This window comes from Mus caroli, chromosome 8 (assembly GCF_900094665.2).
Source record: "Mus caroli chromosome 8, CAROLI_EIJ_v1.1, whole genome shotgun sequence".
Classification (NCBI taxonomy): Eukaryota; Metazoa; Chordata; class Mammalia; order Rodentia; family Muridae; genus Mus; species Mus caroli.
The window spans coordinates 2,237,945-2,250,974 of record NC_034577.1 but is presented as its reverse complement, the minus strand read 5'-3'; the positions used below and the strand labels follow the sequence as shown (position 1 = coordinate 2,250,974).

Sequence of the window (13,030 nt, the reverse complement as noted above, 5' to 3'; positions counted from 1 at the left end):
GACACGTCCGAGGCAGAGGAAAACTCTCCATAAAAGGGATGGGGTTTTGCCATTCGCTCTCTGCCTCCTGAAGAAGTAAGCAATAAAGCTTTTGTCGCAGAAGATTCCGGTTTTCCTGAGCGTGTTCTTGCCGGCGGGGACAAAAGCTCGGGATAGAGTGGCTGTTGGATCTCTTAAACTTCTTCTTGCTGTCTAGGGGAGTCATCAATTTCAGAGTGTAGCTAACTTTCACCATCAGAGTCCACTTGATAGTTGTTTGCATCAGCCTCCTCCATGGACAGCAGCTGGTAATCCTGTAAAAGGAACTGGGATTGCATGGGTCTTATATATAGAAGAATGTCTTGTGTTGCTGATAGAAGTGATTGGTCTATGATCCTAACATATGGGCAGTCCCCATATTCGTCTGACTATTTTTTACAATCATCTTTCATTTGGTCAGAGAGAAAGTAAACAAAGATATCAGAATATTTAGATGGAACAATAGATATAGGGATGACAGCAATTTGGATTGGTTCCTGGCTATGGAGCAGTTTGCTGACCCTGTTTGGAAAGACTCATTGTTATCAGTGGGGGTTTCTTGAACCTCAAATCTCCAGATTTAAGGGCTACCCTGGTGGAAATGAACAGCAGGGTAGGATGAGAAGACCATGTCTAATCCAGTGGGGTCAAGCACAGCTGCTGGAGTGGAGTCTCATTTTTCTGGGATTGGGGACAAGGTGGGTGTCTCGATGTCTGCTGAAGCTTAAGAGAGCAGTGTCCTGTTGGGGGTGATGTGTAGGAAGAAGAGCCATTTTGAGGTGAAGGAATGAAAGGTTTGAGGTGAGACAGGTGGACCCAATAAGAAAGGCCCTCGAGTTTAGCAGCTGTAGGAGTCATAAGAATTACCTTGAAAGGGCCCTGCCATTTAGGAGAGAGAGGTGTAAGGTGATGATCTGGAGGGGATAGAAGAACTTGGTCTCCAGTGCTGACAGGCAGTAGACAGGAGACTGTATTTGGCCTTGATAGATGGTGATCAGCAAAGTTTCATAGCAGAGCTGGCAAAGTAATGGGGTAAGTAGATGATCAGGGAGGGGAAAGACCAGGAGTTAGGACTGGATGTCCATACATGAGTTCGAAAGGTGAGATAAAGAGAGGTTGCTTCTGGAGAGCTCATAGCCTTAAAAAGAGCCAGAGGTGGGAGTTATACCCAATTGAGTGACATTCCTGTGACAGTTTGATAAGAGTAGTTTTTAGGGAGTGGTTAGTTCTTTCTACCTTTCCTGATGATTGGGGGTGGTAGGGAGTATGATAATGTCAGGGGGTATCTTCAGCTTTAGATAGTTTGAGAAATTTGGGAAGTGGATTTGTCTGACTGGAGGGAGGCAGGGACACCAATTCAGGGGATGATTTCTTGGAGGAGGAGATCAGAAATTGTCTGAGCCCTTTTGTGAGTTGTGGGGAATGCCTCCACCCACCCTGAGGAGGTGTCCACCAAGACGAGGAGGTATTTCATACATTTTACGATGGGCATGTAGGTAAAGTCAAGTTGCCAGTTGGTTTCAGGAAGAGGACCTCTAGTTTAATGGGTAGCAAAAGGGTTGCTATGATACCTGGAATTGGAGTCTGACATCTGACAGATTTTACAAGAGGCAGTGATAGACTTTAAGAAACTTAAGACCTTAGGAGTAGGCTGTAGGTGGGCTTTAACAAAATAAGACAAGGCTTGACTGTTCAGAGGAAAGAGCTGTTGAAGATAGGACAGAGTTTGACAAGTGACAGGGGGTGAAAGTGGCGATGTAGGTTGTAATTCAAGGATGTCTTGAGGAGGTTGAGATGAGTCTAGGCCCCTAAGGGACACAGCTCTAGCTGCCTCTTCAGCTTGGTTGTTTTCCTTGGAGACAATAGAGTCATCTGTTTGGTGATATCTGCAGTGGACAATTTCAATAGCTGTGGGAAGATGGGAGGCCTTTATCATGGTCATAATTTGGTTTGCATTAGTTATTGATCCTCCTTTTGTCATAAGTGCTCCTTCCAGAGAGCATTATGGAACAGGAGGATGTGGAAAGCATAATTAGAATCTCTATAGATGTTTAGGGATTGTCCTTGTAACTGGTAAAAGGCAAGAGTGAGAGCTATTAGTTGAGCTTGTTGATTAGGGGTACGGGGAGGAAGAGCCTGTGCCTCAACTATCCCTGTGTCTGACACTATAGTGTACCCAGCCCTCTGTCTCCTTCGTGTAGAAAGGAGTGGAAACCAGGTATAGATGGCCTGAGGCAATGTGTCCTCCTGTATGTGTGAAGGATGAGGTCCTCTAAAGTTTCAGTGCAGGAATGAGATAGGAAGTGGTTAGTATTTGGTCAAAGAAGAAGATTAGAAATATTAAGAGGCAGGCATGATTGGAAGGTGTGTGGAGTCTTCTACCAGTATGTGATATTAACACTTAACACCCACCATGTTCCTGTGAATTATTTTAAGTTTCATCAGTGTCATCAATACTCGTATCACCAATACTTATATCACTTGAAAATGAAGGGACACTCCCAAAGAGGTAAGGACTTTCTACCAGTTCTTCCATCTTTCATTGCTGTACTGGTCATGTTTCTCTCTCTCTGGCAGCTGCACACATGTAAGCATACACATGTATACACACAAACACAACACACACACATACACACACACACATACACACACACATATTACTTATGTTTTGTGCCTTTATTTTATTTAGCATAATGTTTTACAAATTCCTTTACACTGTAACACATTTCAAGATTTTATTGCATTTTTATGAATGGTGGTCTTTTTGTCCTTAGAAATATTAAGAGGCAGGCATGATTGGAAGGTGTGTGGAGTCTTCTACCAGTATGTGATATTAACACTTAACACCCACCATGTTCCTGTGAATTATTTTAAGTTTCATCAGTGTCATCAATACTCTTATCACCAATACTTATATCACTTGAAAATGAAGGGCAGAGGGAAGGTGAAAGGTGAGCATGTGGAAGTAAAAAGGTGAGCATGAAAACCAAGGAAGTCTTTCAGCTGAGATGGTAATGCAGTGTGCAGAGTGTGTGAGCAGGGGCATTGGTAGAAGATATAGTTTGGAATAGTTGTCATGGCAAAGAGGCTGCCTTCCATAACTGTAAGTTCAGAATGGCATCTTTGAGAAAGTCTTCTCCTCAAGGATAGATGTGATGGAATTTCAAGAATTATTTTAAGATTATTACAATGTGAAATAAAATATATGACTATAACCACAATTATATTTATATTTTCAGGTCATTTATAGACAGTTGGATATTCCCCCATTTTAGGGCTATAATTTTTAAATCCAAGTTACACAGTAGGCACAAATTTTGATTAACCAATTTTCTTACAAAATTTCTTACAAAATAAAAAGCCAACAAGAATGGAACTTATTTACAATATTATTTGATGGATCACATATGATTTTTAGAAGTGTTTCTTATATCCAGTTTGAAACTATGAGTCTGTTTCAGGTCAAATTCAGTGTGGTATTTCATGGTACTAAAAAAGAAAATGAACTTTAAAAAAATTAGTTGCTGTTAATGGTACCCAAAGTCTCAGCACTTGGGGATATTACATACAATCTGAAACATAAATTTAACTGATGTGTTTTACAGCTAAACATTAACATTGACATGGACACTGAGATGCTAGCATTTCACAAGCCTAAATTTGTAATTGAAACTCAGAGTATTTAAAACAGGTGGAGACCATATATAGACCCACTAGCAAATAGTTTAGGCACTAGCAAATAGCTAAGTAGATTTTATTAGCCAATAAAAAAAAGTCACTCCAAATGAAGTCCTGTAGTTATGGATATATAAGGCATGGATACAGTGTTTCCTGTTTTCATATTAATTGCTATCACAGTTGCACTGTTTCTCAGAGATCATTTTTGTCTAGTACTAACAGTCTCATGCAGATAGATTTTGAAACAGGGATGTGAGGACACATGACAAAACCTTTCCACTCAACAGTGTATCCATATGCACTTTAAAATTGGGTTAAACGCAAACTTTTCATGTGTATAGTAAAAACAGCTTCCTTAAAAGAAGTATATCATGGAATGAAACACAACTGTGTGGAGTTTGTTTTCTTCATAGAGAACTCATCATCCTATGGGAGGGACACATGACAGAGATATCAAGCTGGGCAATGAACAAATTATAGTAAGTGTGGCTGAGAAAATTGCACAGAACATCAGTCTAGGCTGTGATGATTTCCAAAGTGTCCATGATTATACAATCTTAAATACTTTGACTTTTATTGTGATGGTTTTCTGTATCTGGTGATGTCAGAGCACAGTCACACATTCAATAAACTCAATGTTTGGGGTCCTTTGTAAAATTAGACTAAAAGATATCAGAATACATTATATTCACAGAAGAACTTTGCAAAGACTATGAAAAAGTATATTAAAACTATGTTAAAATTAAGATGGATCAAAGATTATAGAAATTCCATTAGAGAGTGAATAGAAACATGAGCTCTCAGAGGTAAATGAGTGAAGTAACACTGAGAAGAGTGAAAGAATTATTCGAGTCACTTCACTAAAACTTCTCTCAGTATCTGCTTCCAGAGTTCTCCACCACATAGAATTATCTTCACATATGAGATTCTACAAATCTGCATGCAAGACAACATGTAAGCTACCCATTTCTAAAGGTGTTGCTGAGGAAATGCCTTGTGTATCTATAAATAATGGAAGCATACTGCTTTTTAAAATAAGAACCGTAAAACATAAGCAGTGACTCTACATTCAAACTAATACCCTCCATTGCATGCTGCAGCTCTCTGCAGACAAAGTACAGGGACATGTTGTCCACAACTGAACCTCTATCTCAGAACATATCAGTGAGGGCCATATTTCAGGAGAGATAGACATTATTTCACTCATTCTTATCATCTATTCTATATTGCTCTTTACAACCACATGTTTATTTAGTCTTTTATTTCTCCTTTCTTTAGCAAACACTAACAACACTACCTCTGTGCCCTGTGGAATTCTACTTGGGAGTCAGTAATTTGATTACATATTTAGTATCTTCAACCTTTTCTTAATATTCCTTATATTCCAATTGTGTGATAGAAAATTAGCCTGCTCTGAAGATTACAGTGTTTTTTTTTTTCAATTTAAGATTAAGGCTCTCATTATTTCCTAATATGAGGAAGTAGATATAGTCTTGCCTTTGTAATCTCTAAAGTTATATGTAACTCTTTCTTTTTCTACCCAATGAAACTATTTTCCTGAGCTCATGACCAGCCCCTATTCTTTCGCCATTTCAGTCAACTCATTACAACCACAGACTTTCAAATATTCTCCTTTATATAGTGATTATATTTCCTTGCAACTCATAGGATTCCTTTTATACTCTCTCTGCACATGACTCAGCCTGGGAAGTGACCATAACAAAAAGGCTTTTACCCAATAGCATTCACATCTAATAACTTCCTAGACTAAAAGTATCCTCTTATTCTATGACACCTACCCCCTTCCACTGTTATAGCCTAGACTACCTCATGTCTAAATTAACAGTCAAAACATTCTTTCCTTTTTTTTTTTCAGCTTTTAGAAACTTTTTTTTTCCTTCTACTTTTTTCCTCTTTGCTCAGGTGTCTGTAGTGCAGCTCAGGACCTCTCAGTGGTGGCTTCGACACACTCAGTGTCCTGCACTTTGGGAGCTGCTGATCAGTCCTCAGTGGCTGGGTGCACACTCCAGTCTTCTGTGGGGAACTGCTGGATGGGCACAGAGGGTACCTGCAACCCTCAGGCCACCTCAGGCTGAGCAGCAGTGAACTCAGGAGCTGGTGCAGTCCATTCACCCTGGAATTCCTTTTTGGTCACAACCTTCTCAGCAGCAGCCTGCTCCCCCTTCTCAATCTCTTCTGGATCTCCGTAAAAGTAAAGATCAGGCATAACCTCCCATGGGTGCTAAACAGGAGATAGTATCTCACATGCTGAGTACTTCCCTGGCCAGCACCCACCACATCAGACCCACTGAGTGAGCTCCTTTGTTGTTACATGGGATGGCAATGTCCACATAGCACATGGGAGAATCTGTGTTACACAGAGCAATGGTGGGCAGGTTTGTGGGACGCCTGACTCGCCAGCAAGAAAGACACCACAATAGGATCCTTCTGCACACGTTTATTGGGCTGCGCATTGACTGTGTAGGTGAAAGACTCTGAGCCCTGGGCCTCTCACTCTTTTATACTATCAGTTCCCATCCATGCACAGCAGGCCACATCACCTCACCAGATACGCAGCTTCAGCTAATCAGGGCAGCAGGGGCATATCTCCACCAAAATGGCTTCGCCAGTAACCTGGTACACCTGCACAGCTCTCATGATGTTTGTGGTTTATATGAGGAAGTCAGGTGCAAGTCATACGACTTAGCTGCAGTCCCTGGCGCCTTCTTGGGACTGATGCCACACCTGCTCCCCACACAGGTTGACATAAGAGGCCTCTGTGAGGGGCTGGTGGTCAGCCCTGGGATCGGTCACCACTAGTAGCTGTGGCTCCCTGAAGGCTGCTTGGATCTGGTTAGTGAAGGTCCCAGGTGAGAAGCAGTCAGCAATTGGAGTGGTTCCTGTGGCAGCAGCAAACTTCAGCACAACTCACTGGCCAATGTTCCTGGAGATTACATTGACATCAACAAGGTTCTCAATGGCAACAATACCTCCAGCTGCGAGCAACAGCTTCTCCCAGGTCCTCTTCAGATTTATGATGTAGATACACCATCACATTTCCTTTAGTAGATGTACTGCTCCATCTGAAAGTCAAAGTTGGCGCCACCTAAGTGGGTTCCTACAACAAGAAATTTGAGGACCTCTTCCTCCTTCATCTGCACGACATCAAGGGCTCCGGACATTGTGTAAGTTTCCCTTTAAGTTACAATGGAAATCAAGAACAAAGCCATAAGGACTCGTTCCCAGATAGCACAGAAAAAAGCACAATTTAACTTTCTAGCCCTTCATTTCAATAGTTATTTTTAATATTTATTTATTGATATTTTTGGAAAATTTTAATAGTGAGTACTATAAAGGCATCATTTTTATCCCACACTTTCTCCCTCCAGTGCATCCCATGGCCTCCCAACTCTGTCTCAACTTTATGATCTCTCATTCTTTAATTATTTTTACACATAAATTGTTGCGAAAGATGATGCTTCAATATCATAGGCAACTTCCCTCTTTACTCTTCTGATGTCTATTTGTAACACATCCTAAATGTGTTCCTTTCTTCTCACCTGGATAATCTACTATTTTTGTGCAGCATTTGTAATTTTTCCTTATATCTTTGATTTTTATATTTCATTTGAACCTACTCATCAAACCCTCAGCCCTCCTTATATGAGCCTACACAGCTGGACATTCTGTAGTCACATTTAGATCCATCATTCAAAACTTGAAACTCAATCATTTGGCTTTGCCTTTGCTATTATTATTAGAGGAAGTCTTGTTATATAGAACAAGATGCTTTCCAACATGCTAGGTAGTATGGATAGATTTCATAAATCAGTTCTTCTGATTCAGCTGCTTTCAACATTTTCCAAAAGCATCTATTGTACACTTTTAGCAAAACAAAAACAAAAACAAAAACAAAAAAACCCAAAAAACAGAAAGAAAGAATGAAAGAAAGAAAGATAGAAAAAAGAAAAGAAAAAAAAGAAAAAGAAACGGAAAAGGAAAAGGAAAAAGAAAAAGAAAAAGAAAAAGAAAAAGAAAAAGAAAAAGAAAAAGAAAAAGAAAAAGAACATCAGTCTTCAGTCTTTCCACCCAGGTTTATTTGGTTGTTATTGATAAACATAATCCTTCAGCTAGTGATGCTTTCAACTGTCCCTCACTAGTTAAGCAAGTCACCATCATTCACATTTATCTTTGACCCAATTAAAGAATGCATGGCCTATTCCCTTTATAAGATTCCTTTCAGATACACACATGAAAGAGGAGTCATCAGATGCGTCTGAACAAATGTAACACATTCTAACCATAATTTGAAACTGAAGTAATATCCTAGAAAAATGCCTTTCATTGACTCAAATGTGAGTTTCAAAGAAGGAAATAGAGTTCTATGTCTTCAATTATTGAACAGAAGTCCATACTGAACTTTTAGAAGGTAGTAGTAGAAAGGAAATAGGTGGTCAGGTTTGGTAGGGCAATAGGAATACAACAGATAGGCCCTAGCAATTGTTTAAATGCCACCAACTCAAGGCATATCCATATTCAGTCATTTCAATATGTTGATTGTCTGAATTGTCTGAATGTGCTTTCTCATGATATATGAGATAACTTAATGACTAGATTCTCTATTAACTCTCAGTTCTGTGGTTATCTTAGAGACCCATCCATTGAACTGATGTTTCAGGAAACTCACGAAGGTAGAAAGCTTTTACCCAAATGTTACTCTAAATACTTCACTGTTGATAATCATCAGTGCTACTCTTACGACACAGGGGGAGTGCTCAGGCTGTTCCTTATCTATCCACTCACTATCAGAGGGAGGCAGGACCCTAATCTCTAAATCATCTAATGGAAAACCAGTCAACTAAAAGTCCCTGTGAATAATGTCAAAAGTAATAGCCAGATAAATGAGAAGTTAAGAATTATTGACAAAGCAGGAAATCTAGGAAAACCTCATCTTTCTTATTATCAGAAATCTTCATGCAAGTTTATGTTGTACCAGGACAACAGATTGCATGAAGATCCAAAGCTTTGACAAAGAAAACCCCATATAATAGAAAGAATCACAGTGTCAAGGGCTAATGGCAGTGAAACTAATAACAATTAGAGCCATGGCTGTTTGTGAAAGGTCACAGAAGGTTAATCTATAAAAGTCAGTGCAAAATATCACTTAGAACATCAAAATGATTTATTATGATTGTCTGCTTGTCTTAACTACTATGTTTAGAGTAATAGTCCTTAAAGATAACAGTTTTCCTCTTACCCTACATGTGTGTCAGTTGTAAAAGTGACATATTTTGTAACTATAAGATACTTTTAACTTTAACATTATATTATACCTGCTGAATGCATGCTACCATCCTCAAATGTGCTCTCTTGCTGAATCATGTACATGCTTTCCAACCACTCCTTTATCCTGCACTAGTCTGTACAGAACTATCATGAGCTTGACAAAAGCATTTCTGTGTCTGGTGATTTGATAAACTATTTATATTAGGTCTTTACTCATTGTGCTCAAATATCTCACAAATAGTAATTTAAGGCAAAGAGGGTTTCTTATGTCACTTTGACTCAATACATCTTATTTTGATAGGAAAGACATGTCAGAATACATGGAAAACAGCTGGTCACTTTGCATGCACACATAGAAAGAAGAAGTAAATAAGAAGTTAGCTGGGTTATTAAAACTTATACTAGCAATCCTTCCAGTGTCTTCGGAATGGCTCTGCTTCCTAAAGGTTTTCCAACCTTACAGAATAGCACCACCAGCTGAGGCCCACCTGTTCAAATACATGAATCAATGGAAGGAGTTTTGTATTCAAGCCATAGCATTGTCTCATAACACAACAGAATGTTTCAATCCAATTTATGACCAAAGTATTTTACAATCTGATGTTGGTATTGTGTGACAAGATACAGGTGACCAGAATGAATCTGCAAGGTATAAGAATATAATGTTTCATCTTTTGAGAAACTTCAGCTAACATGAGAGTGTCCCTTAAGAGCATCATATACACAGTTGCTCCATGGGTGGTGGTCTTATGATACTCTGGTGAAGCATGATTCTTGACACTGTCTCATACATGTCTTCCAACTAAATTGCACAGATATGGTCCTATGGTCCTAATATCTTCCATGTGAAGGGAGATGCTATTTATTAGTGTATTGGGGACTTTTATATTATATGCAATAGCATCTGGAAGCTTTATTTTTCCCTACACAAGACACATGCAATATAGGTGTGAAAATCCAGAAGGGTGAATTAAATTCCAAACTCTGTCACCTCATTAAAGACTTTGAAAGGTATGCTTGATTTAAAGAAACAATGAAAAATTAGTACATGAACTCTAATACATGTATACATGATCTTACTGTTATGAGGGACATTCATATACAATTACTTCTAATTCAAAAATACTTCAATCAGAACGTATATTAGACAAGAAAAAAATGTTAGGTTAAGATGAAATGTGTTAGATTATCCCTACTAAATATTATATGAAGTGTGATATGTTGTTTGGAGCCTTAAATTTAAAAAAAAAATGACTTCACAAATTTTTAAAGTTACAATGTCTGATTTAAAATGCATGTTTCTCAACTAGCATGTGTCTCAACACATTACCTGCAAGCTATACTAGGGTTGAAAATATGAACAAATTAATGAAGCTCTCATCTTAATAGAGATTATGCTGTGACAAGAGCATGATTGAATCAAAACAACTGAAGCTCTGCCCTTTGAGAATTATGTTCTCTACTTGATCTGAGAAAATAACTGAAGACAGTGTGGTGACACTTCCCATTGCTCTACTCAGGAAGTACTTGTCTTGAGTGAATACAGAGGTCATTTGGTACCCTGTCTATGTAACTTTTATTTGTTTTATATGTAATGGCTCTCCCATTACAGATACTTCCTGCCCAATCATCTGTTTGTAAGTGAACTATTCAACCAGCTAAAGAACAGGGATTTCACATAATTCTGGCTAAAGGAAATCTCTTAACTTTCCTCTCTGCAGGACTTTCCTAAGGGAATTTTGAGAGTAATTTTATTGATATGAGTTATTTCCTTGAAGTGTAAGTTGTAAAAACCAGCTCTCATAGAAGAACTGTAGTGTAAAACTCTAGGACCCATAACACAGCTGGATCATTGTGACTTTCTCATAACTGAACTCCCAGCACAGGATGGAAGGAGGCTGAATGCACAACATCTAAAACTTCCATGCACTTTCTGAATGATTTTAATGAGCTGACACGTATAAAGATATCCATTTGATTAGTTTTCTGGATTGCAAAAGTAAAGCTTGCTTATCTTTGGAAGCTTAGAAATAACAGAAAAGGCTTCATGAATAGAGAATGGAAATCATTAGCATTAGTATTTACACATTGGCTTTCAATATGACAATGTGCTGTGCATATTACTGCATAACTTGGCATTTTTAAGACAACCATGTACTTTAGATTTTTTTTTATTCAGGTTACTCAGACTCAAGGTGATTTCTACAACTTCCTAATAATACATATTAATGGAATCAATATTTATTTAAACAACATTTTACTGTACTTTTAAGATATTAGAATTTTATTTAAGATGAAGAAGTAAATTCATTACATGATTCTATGGTTTAGAAAACTCCTGGGTATTGCTTTAACACAAATTCTTAGAAGTAAAATTGGTGGTTCACTGGAAATAGACATGATTTGTTCTGTTTATAATTAGACCTCAGTACCACTCCAGGGGGAACTGTGACATTTAGACCCACAGTATCAGCTACCACTTATAGTGATATATATTTTGTTCAGGAAGATCCCAATCCATTTAACAAAAAATAATCATTTATGTATACATGTAAACCAAACAAGCTAACTGCTGTAACCAAAATCACAGCTACTTTATACACAGAAAGCTCACTTGTTGCTAATATAATTTATGTGGGAGGGCCACAAATTCAGTTAGGGACTGTGAGTTCTATCCGTCTTTTTTTCTTGTAATGCTTCCTACTAGGAATCTTCCAGAGCCACTGCTCAATATCCTGCATCTGCTCAGTGAGTATAGGAATTGTTTTGGATAGGGTTCTCTATAGGAGTAGTCAATGCAATGATACTTACAGATTTGCCTAATAAAATGAGGTGCTGGGGAATCCAACAGTGGCTATGTATAAGGTACTGAAGCAGAGAGTCAGGTCCCTATTTTAGAAAGCAAAACATTTTAGCAAAGCCAACACATCCGTGAGAGCATAGAAACTTTTCTCTATTGATTTCTCATTGAAAGATGAAGAAGCTGGAGTTTCAATCAGCAAGTAACACAATCAATAATTCACACATGGGATGACATCTTTCTTTTATCCAGACCTTCAACCCTTTTGCCAATGTCACTTATGTTTGGGCAGAACTCTTCTCCCTAAACTCACTGTCCTATAGCTTAATCCTCTCTGAGAAAAGCTCTAATGATACACATTGTGTTTTACTGGTAAGAGTTATCTCTTAAACCCATCAAGTTGACTACCAAACAAATAATCTCAGGAATAAAGAGGGACTGACAAATAGAGTGTATGTCTGGTCAAGGAAAGAGAATGTCACCACATTTACTTAGTGTTCCACTGGATAGAACATGGACTCAGAGACAAACCCAGCTTCAGGGGCTTTGCATATAGTTTAGATGTGTGCTTCAGAAGAAATTACAACAGACTTACTGAATACCAAACCACATATGCAACCAAAATTACCGTATTCTGATTGGAGAGTTTTTATCTTCTGTCCAAAGAATCCAGTCCATTTAAACTCACAAGCATCGCTCGTTCATGCAAACCACTCTAAGATACTGTTTCATAACCTTCCTGTGTGCATTTTTTTCTCCTTTCCTCCTCTCAGAATCAAGAGGAAGATTTCTATCTACTCCATTTCCCCCCTTATCCAATTTGAAAGCAGTTTCTTTTTTCAATTTCAGTAATGGCTGTTATTCATATACACAGGACTCTAAGATTGCTTAGAATGGTTTTCAAAATTATCCATACCTCTACCAACACACTTGTAGCATAAGACAGAATTCTTTCACTTTATCTTTATATCACTCCCTTTTTCATCTCTCTTCAAGAGATCTTATAAATTCTTCTTTTTTCTTTTCCCCTACTTCTATTTAAATATTTTAATGAAAACATGCAGAAGTAATCAGGATTTCTATGAAATAATAATCTTAATTCTAAAGAAATATTACATTAAATCTCATGATCATATTCTTAGATATTTTCATATTATAAATTCAAAGACTAATACTTAAATAGATCATCTTGAATGATTTGTTCTAGATAATCTGTTACACATTAATGGCATTTAAAAAAATTACATA

The 13,030-nt window shown here is 38.0% G+C and overlaps 1 pseudogene; it reads right to left on the bottom strand.

Moving 5' to 3' along the window:
- Positions 1–5,635: 5,635 nt before the first annotated feature.
- On the bottom strand, positions 5,636–6,878 carry LOC110300417 (annotated as a pseudogene).
- Between the last annotated feature and the right edge of the window lie 6,152 nt (positions 6,879–13,030).